General features: G+C 37.8%; 1 protein-coding gene across 3 annotated transcripts in view; it reads left to right on the top strand.

Moving 5' to 3' along the window:
* Nucleotides 1–4,444: 4,444 nt before the first annotated feature.
* Nucleotides 4,445–13,029, top strand: part of LOC131971267 (vasopressin V2 receptor-like) — a 44,777-nt gene continuing 36,192 nt past the window's right edge. For 2 of the 3 annotated variants that reach the window (XM_059332621.1, XM_059332619.1), the window contains exons 1-2: nt 4,445–4,994; nt 7,057–7,123. The gene's annotated coding sequence lies outside the window, so the exon portion shown is untranslated. Of the gene's footprint in view, nt 4,999–7,056; nt 7,124–13,029 lie in introns of all 3 variants that reach the window. The other variant, XM_059332620.1, reaches the window with a different exon arrangement.

Genomic DNA, 13,029 nt, shown 5'->3' with positions numbered 1-13,029 from the left:
TATCTCTCCGTGACACATTCGACGTGTTTGTATTGTCCCACTAATGGCTTTTTTTTTCTTTATTGACGCTGTTAAATGCACAAAGTGGATTGTAGAGTAAATTTGCTGCTTTACTGCTTTGTGACTAAATGTCCTCTAAGACCACAGGAGCCAGGATAATCATATTAGAGTGATTCTCAGGGAGCTTACGGCCCCACCTCCTCTTCTAGGACAGAGTGGCTGGACACACAGAGACATCTGATGTGAACCTGGCGGCGCAGTGAGGGGACCACCGCCAGGTTTCATGACATCATGAGACAATCCAGTCTCTGCTGGACCAGGATCAATGGCTCTGGGCGAGACAGACAGAGCGCCCCATGGATATAGCATGTTGTTTGTTTGTGTGTATATGTGTGTGTGTGTGTGTGTGTGTTCTTGTTCTTCCTACATAGTGGGGACCATGACACGTATTTAACCGACAAAGTGAGGACATTTTTGCAATTCGGTCCTCACTTCTTTAAAGGCTTTTTTGAGATTTCAGACATTTACTGTGACCTCTTTTAATCTCCCACCCAACAAATACCCCATTACAAAAAACTACAACTAATAAAAAATTGTTAGGGAATTCATTGTTCCAATGAGGGCCCTCACAAAGATAGAAGTACAAGAATGTGTGTGTGTTCTTGTTCTTCCTACATAGTGGGGACCACGACATGTATTTAACCAAATGAGTGAGGACATTTTTGCAAAATGAGGACATTTCGGTCCTCATTTCTTTAAAGGCTTTTTTGAGATTTCAGACTTTGTTTTAAGGGGTAAAGGTTACATGATAATGACAATTAACTGAAACTGTATTGTGTGGTAACAAAACTAATTAAAATTATATTTTTTTCATACATAATGAAGATGGATTAGACAAAGGAAATAAAGGCAAAAAACTAGGATCAATGGCTTTGGGCTAGACAAACAGAGGGCCCCATGGATATAGCATGTTGTTTGTTTGTGTGTGTGTGTGTGTGTGTGTGTGTGTGTGTTCTTGTACTTCATACATAGTAAGGACCACTACACATATTTAACCGACAGAGTGAGGACATTTTTGCAAAGTGAGGACATCTCAGTCCTCACTTCTTTAAAGGCTTTTTTGAGATTTCAGACATTTACTGTGACCTCTTTTAATCTCCCACCCAACAAATACCCCATTACAAAAAACTACAACTAATAAAAAATTGTTAGGGAATTCATTGTTCCAATGAGGGCCCTCACAAAGATAGAAGTACAAGAATGTGTGTGTGTTCTTGTACTTGTACTTGTACTACTACATAGTGGGGACCACGACACGTATTTAACCGACAGAGTGAGGACATTTTTGCAAAATGAGGACATTTCGGTCCTCATTTCTTTAAAGGCTTTTTTGAGATTTCAGACTTTGTTTTAAGGGTGAAAGTTACATGATAATGATAATTAACTGAAAATGTGGTAACAAAACTAAAATTATAGTTTTTTCATACATAATGAAGATGGATCAGATGAAGGAAATAAAGGCAAAAAAACTAGGATCAATGGCTTTGGGCTAGACAGACAGAGGGCCCCATGGATATAGCATGTTGTTTGTGTGTGTGTGTGTGTGTGTGTGTGTGTGTGTTCTTGTACTTCCGACATAGTGAGGACCAGGACACGTTTTTAATGAACAGAGTGAGGACATTTTTGCAAAGTGAAGACATTTCGCATGTCCGCATTTTCACTTCTTTAAAGGCTTTTTTGAGATTTCAGACTTTGTTTTAACCCTTAGGACACTCATTGAAATACTTCCAAATTCCAAATTTCAACCCCAGAGAATATTGGAGGATACTACATACTGGGGAGGGTGGTAATATTTTGAGGAAAAAAGTTTACGAAATTAAGGTGTCAAATCTACGAGAAAAAAATGTTCACATTTATGAGATTTAAAGTGGTGAATCTGCAAGAAAAAAGTTGTTTTTTCCCCCACTTTTGTCTCGTAAATCTGCAACTTTTTTCGAGCAGATTTACCACTTTAAATTCCTTAAATCTTCACATATTTTTCTTGTAGATTTGGCACTTTAATCTAGTAAATTTGCAAATTTGTTCTTGTACTTCCTACATAGTGAGGACCAGAACAGAGTGAGGACATTTTTGCAAAATGACACTTCTTTAAAGGCTTTTTTTTAGATTTCTGACTTTGTTTTAAGGGTTAAAAGTTACATGATAGTGATAATTAACTGAAACTTTATTATGTGGTTACAAAACTAACTAAAACTATAATGGAAATAAAAACGAACTGAATTTGAAAACAAAAATTCACAACCCAATTAAAACTAAAACTAGTGAAAAATTTAAAACTATTAAAAACTATTTAAAACTAACTACTAGGGAATTCACTGTTCCAATGAGGGCCCCCACAAAGATAGAAGTACAAGAATGTGTGTGTTTGTGTTGCTGGGGGGGCACTGAACGTGGAATGATATAACACATTAAAATGTCAATGAACTACAGTTTCCTTGCAGCTTTAAAGGAAAAAGTAAAAGGGAAGCTGCAATTAACTTGTCAAAATAAATACGGGTCCATCAGCAACATTTCCCTGTTTGCTATGATTTCTGTGTGTGTGTGTGTGTGTGCAACATTTCTGCATGTGTATGACTGACCTTATGAATTCCCTCATTGTGTACACCTGTGTGTGCGTGCATGCCAGCTGTATTTCCTTACCATCACGTGTGCGTGCGTGAAAGAGCCTTGACATTAAAGCTGAGAGACAGCACTTTTTTTTTTTTCCTTCTTTGTGCTAACCTTCACTGCTCTGTGTGTGCAGCAAGGGCGTGACCCGCCCAGAGCCTGGCTGACTCAGCTGATCGGCATTCCTGGATAGGTGGAAGTGCACCGGCCCTTGTCCACCAACAACAGAAGAGATGGCAGGAGAGAAAATGTGCAAAACACGGGAGAGCTTTGAATAAAAACACGAGTGGCGTGTATCAATAACTCACATCTGACATGAATCATTACAATGAGGGGAGGAGCTTCTCTGTCCACACAAACATTAACCTGAAAACAAGCTTGTGCACTGTAAAAAGGTGTGTGTAAAAACAAGAAAAAAACACTAAATCTGAGGGGAATTATCTTGCTGCATGGACAGATAATTTCACTTGACAAGATTTCTTAAATTAAGATTATTAAATCTAGAAATCGTTTGACAAAATTACCCATATGAGCATTTTGCTAATACAGAGCATTGGGAAACACGTCATTATACACACATGTATGAATTTAGGCTTCAAAAGCACTGACCTTGGTTTACGGCAAAACACTTCCTGGTAAGGAGTTAAAAAAGACAATTTAAGCAGTAATTAAAGGTACTTAAATGCTGGAAGTGATGTAGGTACACTGCAAAAAAGGTGTGTCTAAAAACACTAAATCTGAGGGGAATTATCTTGCTGCATGGACAGATAATTTCACTTTTTTTTCAACATGGTCTCATAGGAATCCGTGAAATAGCCACGGATTTCCTTAACTCAAAATCCGTGGAAGAGCCATGGAATCACTCAAATTTCCGTGAAACTGACACGGATTTCGTTACAATGCAAGTTAATGACAGTCATATCCCGTGGCTATTTGTGATTTAGAAGTGTTAGATCATTTATCTGGTTTTAAGAGTTAATTTCTTATTTTAAGTGTTCAACATGCTTATTTCTAGATTTAACAATCTTAATTTAAGAAATCTTGTCAAGGTAAATTATCTGTCCATGCAGCAAGATCATTTCCCTCAGATTTAGTGTTTTTATCTGGTTTTTAGACACACCTTTTTTGCAGTGTGCTGAGCCATGAAATCTGCCTGATTTCAAATAGTTTTGGTACAACATTTCAACATCCAACTTTTTTCTTTTAGACTGCATAAAAAAACAGAAATGATCGCATGAGAAATGTGTCCAGAGTGGTCGTGAAGTCACAGATTTATTTTGTCTCCCCGAAGGAAATTTTGAGCACTTAACACTTAATTTCCTGTATTCTGGTGAATTATCACACATCAATTTATAGTGGAAATGGAAAACACAACATTTAGGCTGCAGGTGACAGGTCAGTTAAGATATCAAAATGTAATGTATGAGTTGTGCATTCTGTATTGTTTGATAATTCCCCTCAGATTTAGTGTTTTTATCTTGTTTTTAGACACACCTTTTTTGCAGTGTACCTACATCACTTCCAGCATTTAAATACCTTTAAATACTCATTAAAAAAGTGAAATTATCTGTCCATGCAGCAAGATCATTTCCCTCAGATTTAGTGTTTTTATCTGGTTTTAGACACCTTTTTTTTTTTTTGCAGCGTGTAACTGATTAACCCTTTTTTGCAGTGCATGTTAATATGCACTTGCACGCACAGATACCCCACGTGCACATGCAGATAAACCTGGTCTCTCACTGTCTTCCTGCCTCCCTCACTCACAAATACACTCTCTCTCTCTCTCTCTCTCTCTCTCGCTCACACACTTCATAGGTATGTATAGCACCCTCCCTCCACCCCTGCTCCACGCTCCACCCTCAGTCCTAGAGGACAGGCTGGTTGACCCAGGAGGAGGGGATAGTTGTGGAGGGAGGGGGGAGGTAGTAGCAGCCGGGGCTCAGATTCATTTCTGCTGGTGGTGCTGCTGGAGGCACACGGCACATTGCAGGAGCACACATAACGTGACGCACAAGGAGCCGGGACACCCGTGGCTATCAAATGGATTACTCTGACATATACTGGTGAACTCCAGCGCAGCGAGGAGCTCCAACACTGGCAGCAGGCGCGCACAAAGAAAAAGGACTTTTTTTTTTATTTTTTCAACGCAGATTGCACAAGTTGTTTTTTGTCACATTGACAGAAAATACAAACTCCAGCCGGCTCTGGTGATGATGACACATTCATTGAGGAGATATCACGCTGAGCGCAGGATTGGTTTGGATTGACAGCACTGGAGAATGTTTTCTGTTCTTGTCAAACAGCTGCACGACTCCACAGGATCATAAGTAAGTGCGTTAAATTCATGTTTTTATTCATGCTGCAAAAAACATGAAGCTTACCAAGTATTTCTTCTTTATTGTAGCAATAGTATCTTAATTATATTGATTTGAGTGTAATGTGCCTACTGACCATAGCTTTATGTGCTTATTTCATTATTAGTATTATTATTATGTGCTTATTTAATTATCTTATTGTTTAAAGACTTGTTTTTAGGATTGACATTATGAGCTTTTTCATGCTTTTCAAGCTATTCAACTGTTGAATATGGTGAGTTTTTACCTAAAATATTGGAGTTTTAGTTGAATGTAGTTGAATGATATTTCAAAAGCATTTTCTATGCTCGTTTCAAGTATTTCTGGCTTATTTCGATGTTACTACAGTCGGACTATTCAAGCCAAAATTGCTCAAAATAACTAGATCTGTATTTATTTTAAGACATCATTGGTTTTTCCAGTGTCTAGATATTTTTTTTACATATTTAAAGAATTCTTTCTTACTGCACTGGCAGATGATTTTACTTGTTTTGAGCATTTCTTGACTTCATTCTAGTTATTTATTTGTTATTTTTTGTCAGTTGGCTTTTGCAGTGCATAGCCTACTCTCTGTGATATTTGTACTGATGTTAAGCCAAAAAACTTACAATAATTCAATAAAACTTTGTAGCCAAGGAGTCTGCAGGAACTTATGTGTCCACATTGTGAGTGAATGGTTTGTTTACTGATTAATCTAGGTCATCTCTCTGGACATCTACACCATCTCATGCAACATACGCAGTATGACACGCAAGCTTTGGATTCACTATTTTATACATAATTTGGGGTTTGATTTCTCACAAATGGTTGGTGCTGTCATCATCAGCATCATTTATCGTATTCTTCTAATTAGAATAACATTTAAACTGTTAACATAGAAGAGGTAGGTCTTGTTTTTCTTGTAAAAAAAATCTTGAAAAAAGAAAAAAGAATGTGTCATTTAATAATTCATAATATTGGGGAAAAAGCAATACATAGGAAAACAAATCTTTTTATGAATTTTATTTTGGAAAGTACATCTATGACTGTGGCAAATGAATGTATTGATTATGTATATTATAAAAAAATGGCATAAAAAAACTTGTTTTAAGGTTTTATTATACTAAAAGTATAATAAAAACTTTTAAAAAATCTTAAAAAAGAAAAAAGAATGTCTCTTTTAATAATTCATAATATCGGGGAATATATAGGAAAAAAATATTTTTATGAATTTTATTTTGGAAAGTCCATCTATGACTGTGGCACATTAATGTCTTGATTATATATGATGTATATTATAAAAAATGGCATAAAAAAAGCTTGTTTTTAAAAAAAATCTTTAAAAAATCTTAAAAAAGAAAAAAGAATGTGTCTTTTAATAATTCATAATATTGGGGTATATATAGGAAAAAAATATTTTTATGAGTTTTATTTTGGAAAGTATATCTATGACTGTGGCACATTAATGTATTGATTATATATGTATAATGTATATTGTGTTGTATCTTGTATTAAGGTTTTATTCTACTGAAAGTCTTATTTTTTAATTAAATTAAACATGTTTAAGCCCAACTAGGGATAAAAGTTGAGAAGCAGCAATAAACTCCATGTGCTGCACATCTGTTTTTAATGCTTTAGCACTGGAATTATTAGTCAAATTGTCCTTATCCAGTAAAAATAAAGCAGTATGTCATATTTATTCATCTATGATTCGTAGTGTGTCTTCAACTCTTTATTTCAAACGACTGAATATCCTTCTGGACAAAAATTAGACACATAAAACTGAAGTAATGATACTCTCAGCATGTATTTGCCATTCCTGATTCAACACATGCAATAAAGGCTAATATATACAATATGTCTGGCACACAGACGGGTGCACTTGATTGGAAATATTCTTTAGCACCGCCTAATTGAAAATGCATGTGGTCCTGTCAGTTTTTTTCCATGGATTAAAAGAGCTCAAAGGGAAACGTCAGGTTGTGCATGTGATCTGCCCTCCCATGTAATGTTAATGGACTGTAATAGTGACTGCTCTTAATGCTTTGTTCCACAGTCATTGAGACGAGAGCGCCGAGGGAAAAGGACACGCGTGAGAAAGCTTACCATGCACTGACAACAAGGTGAGAGGCATAAAAACTCACCTTGGGGTGCTCTGCTCTTACGTGTGTGTCTGTTTCTTTGTTCGTTTGTGTGTCCCGCCCGTATTTTATAAAAATCAAAAGGTCTCGACAAAGATTAAAAGGAAAATTCGTGACTTCAGAGCGGCTGTGTTTTCACGGTACACAGAAGTTTGCACCTTCAAAGTGAACTGATTTATAGCCTGGCTTTTCAAAAGGCGACATGTTATCCTCATTTTCAGGTTCATATTTATATTTTGGCTTTCTATCAATCAATCAGTCAATCAAACTTTATTTATATAGCGCTTTTCATACATATAAATGCAACTCAAAGTGCTTTACAAAAGCTATACTGGGACATGTTTACATGCTTTAATGTTCAGATGCTCTAATGGTTTTTTGATCCTGTTCCTGTTCTTTGTTAAATGGACGTTTATCAGCGCTTATTTTAAGATTTAACTATCTTAATTTAAGAAAATCTTGTCAAGTGAAATTATCTGTCCATGCAGCAAGATAATTTCCCTCAGATTAAGTGTTTTTATCTTGTTTTTAGACACTTTTTTTTGCAATGTGTCACTGATTAACCCTTTTTTGCAGTGCATGTTAATATGCACCTGCATGCAGATACAGAGTTATCTGCATGCCCGCCCGTATTTTATTAAAATCAAAAGGTCTTGACGAAGATTAAAAAGGAGATTCGTGACTTCAGAGCGGCTGTGTTTTCACGGTACACAGAAGTTTGCACCTTCAAAGTGAACTGATTTATAGCCTGGCTTTTCAAAAGGAGACATGTTATCCTCATTTTCAGGTTCATATTTATTTATATTTTGGCTTTCTATACTGGGACATGTTTACATGCTTTAATGTTCAGATGCTCTAATGGTTTTTTGATCCTGTTCCTGTTCTTTGTTAAATGGACGTTTATCAGCGCTTATTATCCCATAAGTATGGGCGAAGAGAAACCTACAGCAGGTAAATATTAGCTCATGTAATGGGCAGTTATATTTTGTTTGGCAGCACCCTCTAGTGGCCATTTTAGTTATTAACAACAAGAAGGAGGAAGTGAAGTAAGGGAAAGTGGTACAAAGCAAGGTTATTATAGTTAACGCAAACTAACGAAATAACGAAAACTAGAATTGAAAAACATTTTTGTTAACTGAAATAAGAATAAAAACAAGAGTTTTTTTAAAAAAAGATAACTAACTGAAACTGTATTGTGAGCTTACAAAACTAACTAAACAAATTAAAATTATTGTGAAAATGTCCTTCGTTTTCGTCTTTGTCAACTTTTTTCATACGTAAACCTTTTTGGTTGATATGAAATCTATTTCATCTATCTGGTTTTATGACTTATTAAACTTATTGGGGCTGAGATGGATCAGACAAAGGAAATAAAGGAACATTTATTCTGACTTTTTTCAATACTTTATCTAAATTATTTTTAAAAAATTGGAATAAAATGGAACATAAAATGGAACAATGTTGTAACAATATATATATATATATATATATATATATATATATATATATATATATATATATAGCCCTTAGAGAGGACGTTTTGTAGCTCAAACTGAATGACACAGTCACCTGTTAAGGTGCCTGAACTGAACTAAACTGAAAATGAGATGAAACAAAAACAGCAGGTGTTCTGTACTTACATAAAGTTATTTGTCTAAGGGAGCAGCCTTCTGAGTAGCTTTGCATAGTCACAGTAGGGCTGTTTCCACTGCCGCCCAACACCCGGAATGAGGCACGTCTCACTCACTGAAACGCCCCTAATTTGAATGCGAGCCATCCGGAGCGGGCTTTTGACTTTTTTCGTCCCTGTAGAAGAGCAGGGGCTTTTTTCACCCCTGAAAAATCACTGCTGATTGGATAGAACACTAAGCAGGATGTGACGTAGTACTGGACGCCACAACAACACGCACCATTTGTAAAAGCCGGCGAAGCAGTGTTGCCAACTTAGCGACTTTGTTGCTATATTTAGCAACTTTTCAGACCCCCTTCGCGACTATTTTTCAAAAAAGCGACCGGAGACAAATCCAGGGACTTTTTCTGGTGTTATTGGAGACTTTTGGAGACTCGTTCTTACTCTTCTTAACGAACTGCGGCTCGTTAAGAAGAGTAAGAACGAGCCGAAGCAGCACAGTCCTCCTGCAGCAGTCTCTCCCAGCTGCAGAGCCAGAGGGGATGTTAACTCCTTAGCGTCCAGTCTGCAAATAGGCTAACAGTTAGCTCTGTAGCAGTACAGTGTGTATGTGCTGCTGCTGCAGGAGGTGTTCACTTAGCGATCTCTGTTTGTTTACAACAAGCACCAGACACTCTGTACACAGTTAGTGATGCCGGTTAATTCACCATCACTATGTTGTTGATCAGCGGAGACGCTGTGCATAATTAGCCATGCTGCTTTGTTTATGATCAGCTGCTGACGTTCTGCACAGTTAGCGACGGCGGCCACAGTTGAGTCTCCCGTGTTTAATCCGTCGCGTATGTAACGTCATGGTTGAAACTGTCGCTAAGCGATTACGTGATGGTCGAAAACCATACGTCACCTCCAGAGTCTCTAAATCCCTCTGGGGGCCTTTTGAGAGGGCGTGGCCTGAGACTTTCCCGGTGGCCACTCTTCCCCTTAAAGGAATCACGTTTTTTTATAATGACTAACCAGGAACTTTTTAGCCCTTAGAGAGGCAGTTTTGTAGCTCAAACTGAATAACACAGTGACCTGTTCTGGTGCCTAAACCAAAGTAAACTGAAAGTGAAATGAAACGAAAACAGCAGGCGGCCATTGAAAGGGCTTATATAAACCTATGTGCTTACAAGAAAGTGCAGCAGGCCACTGAATTGGGCTTTTAAGTCACACAATGTTGGAGTTTAGTCGACAATGACCAGCATTTCTCAATAGATTGATTTTTACATTTTGTGACCTTCAAAATATTACAGATGTGGACAGAACATATGAACAGAGCGTGAGAGAGGGGCAATAACAAGCCGGAGGATTTTGAACGAGGCTAAAACAGGAGAAAGATACATACGTCTGTGTATTTGTTGCCCAATATGCACTAATATGAAAAGCCTTTAGAAATGGTGTCATCATCACACAGTTTGACTAGCAGAATGCTGGAAAATTAAAATGTTGAAAAGCCACAACGAACAGACAGTAAAGTGTGCCACATGAAATGTATAATAATGTTAGCTAGAAAATTTCCTCTGGGGAAATTCTGAAAGGACCACGGGGGCTTCTGCCGGTGTGTGTACACTATGATGAGATTCTTCAGAGATTTCAAACTATGCCCTTTAACCTCAAAATGTGTGTGTGTGTGTGTGTGTGTGTGTGTGTGTGTGTGTGAAACATGTATCTGGAGGAGTGTGCGCGCTAACGTGCGCATTTGTGTGTGTGTGTGTGTGTGTGTGTGTGTGTAGCGAAAATCACATTAAGTTACCTGTGTGTGTGTGTGTGTGTGTGTGTGTGTGTGTGCGTGTGTGTAATTAAAATCACATAAAGTTACCTGTTTGTGTGTGTGTGTGTGTGTGCGTGCGCGTGTGTTTGAAGCATGTGTATGCATGTGTGAGGAGTGTGCGCGCTTACGTGCATGTGTGTGTGTGTGTGTATCTGTAACTGTAATCACAGCAAAGATCAAAGGCAATCAGAGCAGAGCAATCAACAGGATTAACTGCCACCTGAATGTCCTGGAACAGTGACAGCAGCCAGAGGTGGACAGACTGGAATTTCTGGCCTCGAGCAGAAAGCCTTTTTGGCAAAACCATATTACCTATCATTGATCCGACTTCACTTTGAGCGTCCTGAGTTCTTCCTGAACGTCTACATATGTTTTTTTTTAGAAAAGTGAAAAAATAGCTTTGTTAGAGTGATCTAGAAAAACTGTTACATCTCCCTTTTTCAGAAATCTTCCTGCGTTTTTAATATGGGAGCCAATGAGGCTGTTGGTGCGTGTTGGTGGCGCATCTGTGCGTTGTACGCCCAAACTATTACTCTGACAGCTTTACCAGAGGATTGTGAGTGAGAAGACTAATTTCCTTTTCTATGTATAAATTATCTTTGTAGAGTGGAATTTGCAGCCTGGAGCGCAGTTTTCAAATTTATTTTTTGACAATTCTTTCTCTCCCTCTACACTCTGGCGAACATTCCGTGCAATACACACCAATTATAATCTCAGAATTTCTCCAAAAATGATCATGGTCATTGAACAGGGATTGATAAAAAACTATATGACCTATCGAAATGTGGATTAATACACCGATACACAAGACTTGTGTATCGGTGTATTAATTCGCCCCGAGCACTGGTCCCTACAGCTTTTGCTCTATGGGACCAGTGCTTGGTGCAATTGCCCCGTGGCCCTAAATATACTTTAATAAAGTTATTTGTCTCAGGAAGCAGCCTTCTGAGTAGCTTTGCATAGTCACATTGATGCAAAATCCATATAAAAAAGTTCTATTTTTAAAGGCGTTACCTTATCTCCTGCTCCAGTACTGTTGCAATAGCACTTTACATGCATCTGCGTAATGTGCACCCACAATATTTTCTGTCAAAACTTGTTTTTTTGGAGTAGGCAGTGAGCAATTTGAGTGGTGTGGGGTGCACAATGAGGCCCCAACATGATTAACATTTAATGGGTTGTTTGGCTAAGACAGAGCAAACTCACTAACTGACAGAGTCAACAGTAGATCCTGTGTTCTGTGAGGTCAAATTACTGTCTTTTAAAAGCAGTTTATAGCTCGGAAGACAGCATTAATAAATAAATAAATGTTCTAAATATAGTTTGCACTTAAAAGGATATTGATTTTTTTTTATTTTGGCCTGGAGTGGATTTAAGGGAAATTCTCAGCCTGTCACATGCTTTAGATGGACAATTAAAATGTCTCTTGTGAGAACTTGTATCTTTGTGATTGCAGCAGTTTTCTTGTCTACTAGTATAATCGCAATCAGAGAAATCTCTCCAGCTCAGTCAGTTGAATCAACAAATCACTGAATATTTTGTGTTGGGGGGGCAGGCGTTTTTATCAGCCAATGTGCTTTTAAAGGGTTTTTCCATTAAAGCGTACACTTTCCTTCCTTTTTTTATTTTTTGTGTTTGGCAAAATGTCTCATATGCACTAAACGACTTCCTTGATTGTAGCCTCCATCAGGAAAAATAATCATCATCATCATTACTGTTATTTTTTATGGTCAATTTAGTCTCATTTCATCCTGTGGCCCGGATCTAACCATATCAGCTACAAACCTCTGGGCCTGTTTTCGCTGATGTGGTAACACTGTGGCCCAGTTTCCATTCTTCAGTGGGAATACTGTGAATTTTATATCAGTTGTGTGATGTCAAAAAAAAGGGCCCCGGTTTTTTGTTTGGGTCATAGCTTGATGGCGGTGTGCTGGTTAATGATACATAACAAGAACAACAGTCAGTGGTCTGTTATCAGAGCTGATAAGGAGACTTGGACACTTAAAAGCCAGAGCTGGTGAGTTCTGTCCACCGGTTGGTGTATTATGAAAATAAACTCGGCGGTGATGTTTGTGAATACAAACCTCAAGTGAAATGTGGGCCGCTAATGACTCTATCAGCGTGTGCAATGAGGTGTGGCCACACATGATTAACATTTAATGGCTTGTTTGGCCAAGACAGTAGTATTTACTTTTATTTCACACTGCTGCTGCAGCTTGGAGGCGAGTGACACACACTAGAATAAATTATAGATACAGAGCGGTGAATTAATGAGTACAGCAGGTGCCTGCACAAATTGAAATGCATGAATATATATATATACACTGTCCATCTTGCATTGAATCGACTCATTCAAATGGAGAATATATGCTGCATGTTGGAGTGCCGATGGGGATCTAATTTAGCGATATGTGGGACTTTAAGGAGAAAGCGTGGCCATATCTGCTT

This window comes from Centropristis striata, chromosome 5 (genome assembly GCF_030273125.1).
Source record: "Centropristis striata isolate RG_2023a ecotype Rhode Island chromosome 5, C.striata_1.0, whole genome shotgun sequence".
NCBI lineage: Eukaryota > Metazoa > Chordata > Actinopteri > Perciformes > Serranidae > Centropristis > Centropristis striata.
Note: the sequence above shows the minus strand (reverse complement) of the source record. Positions and strands in the feature narration are given on the sequence as shown.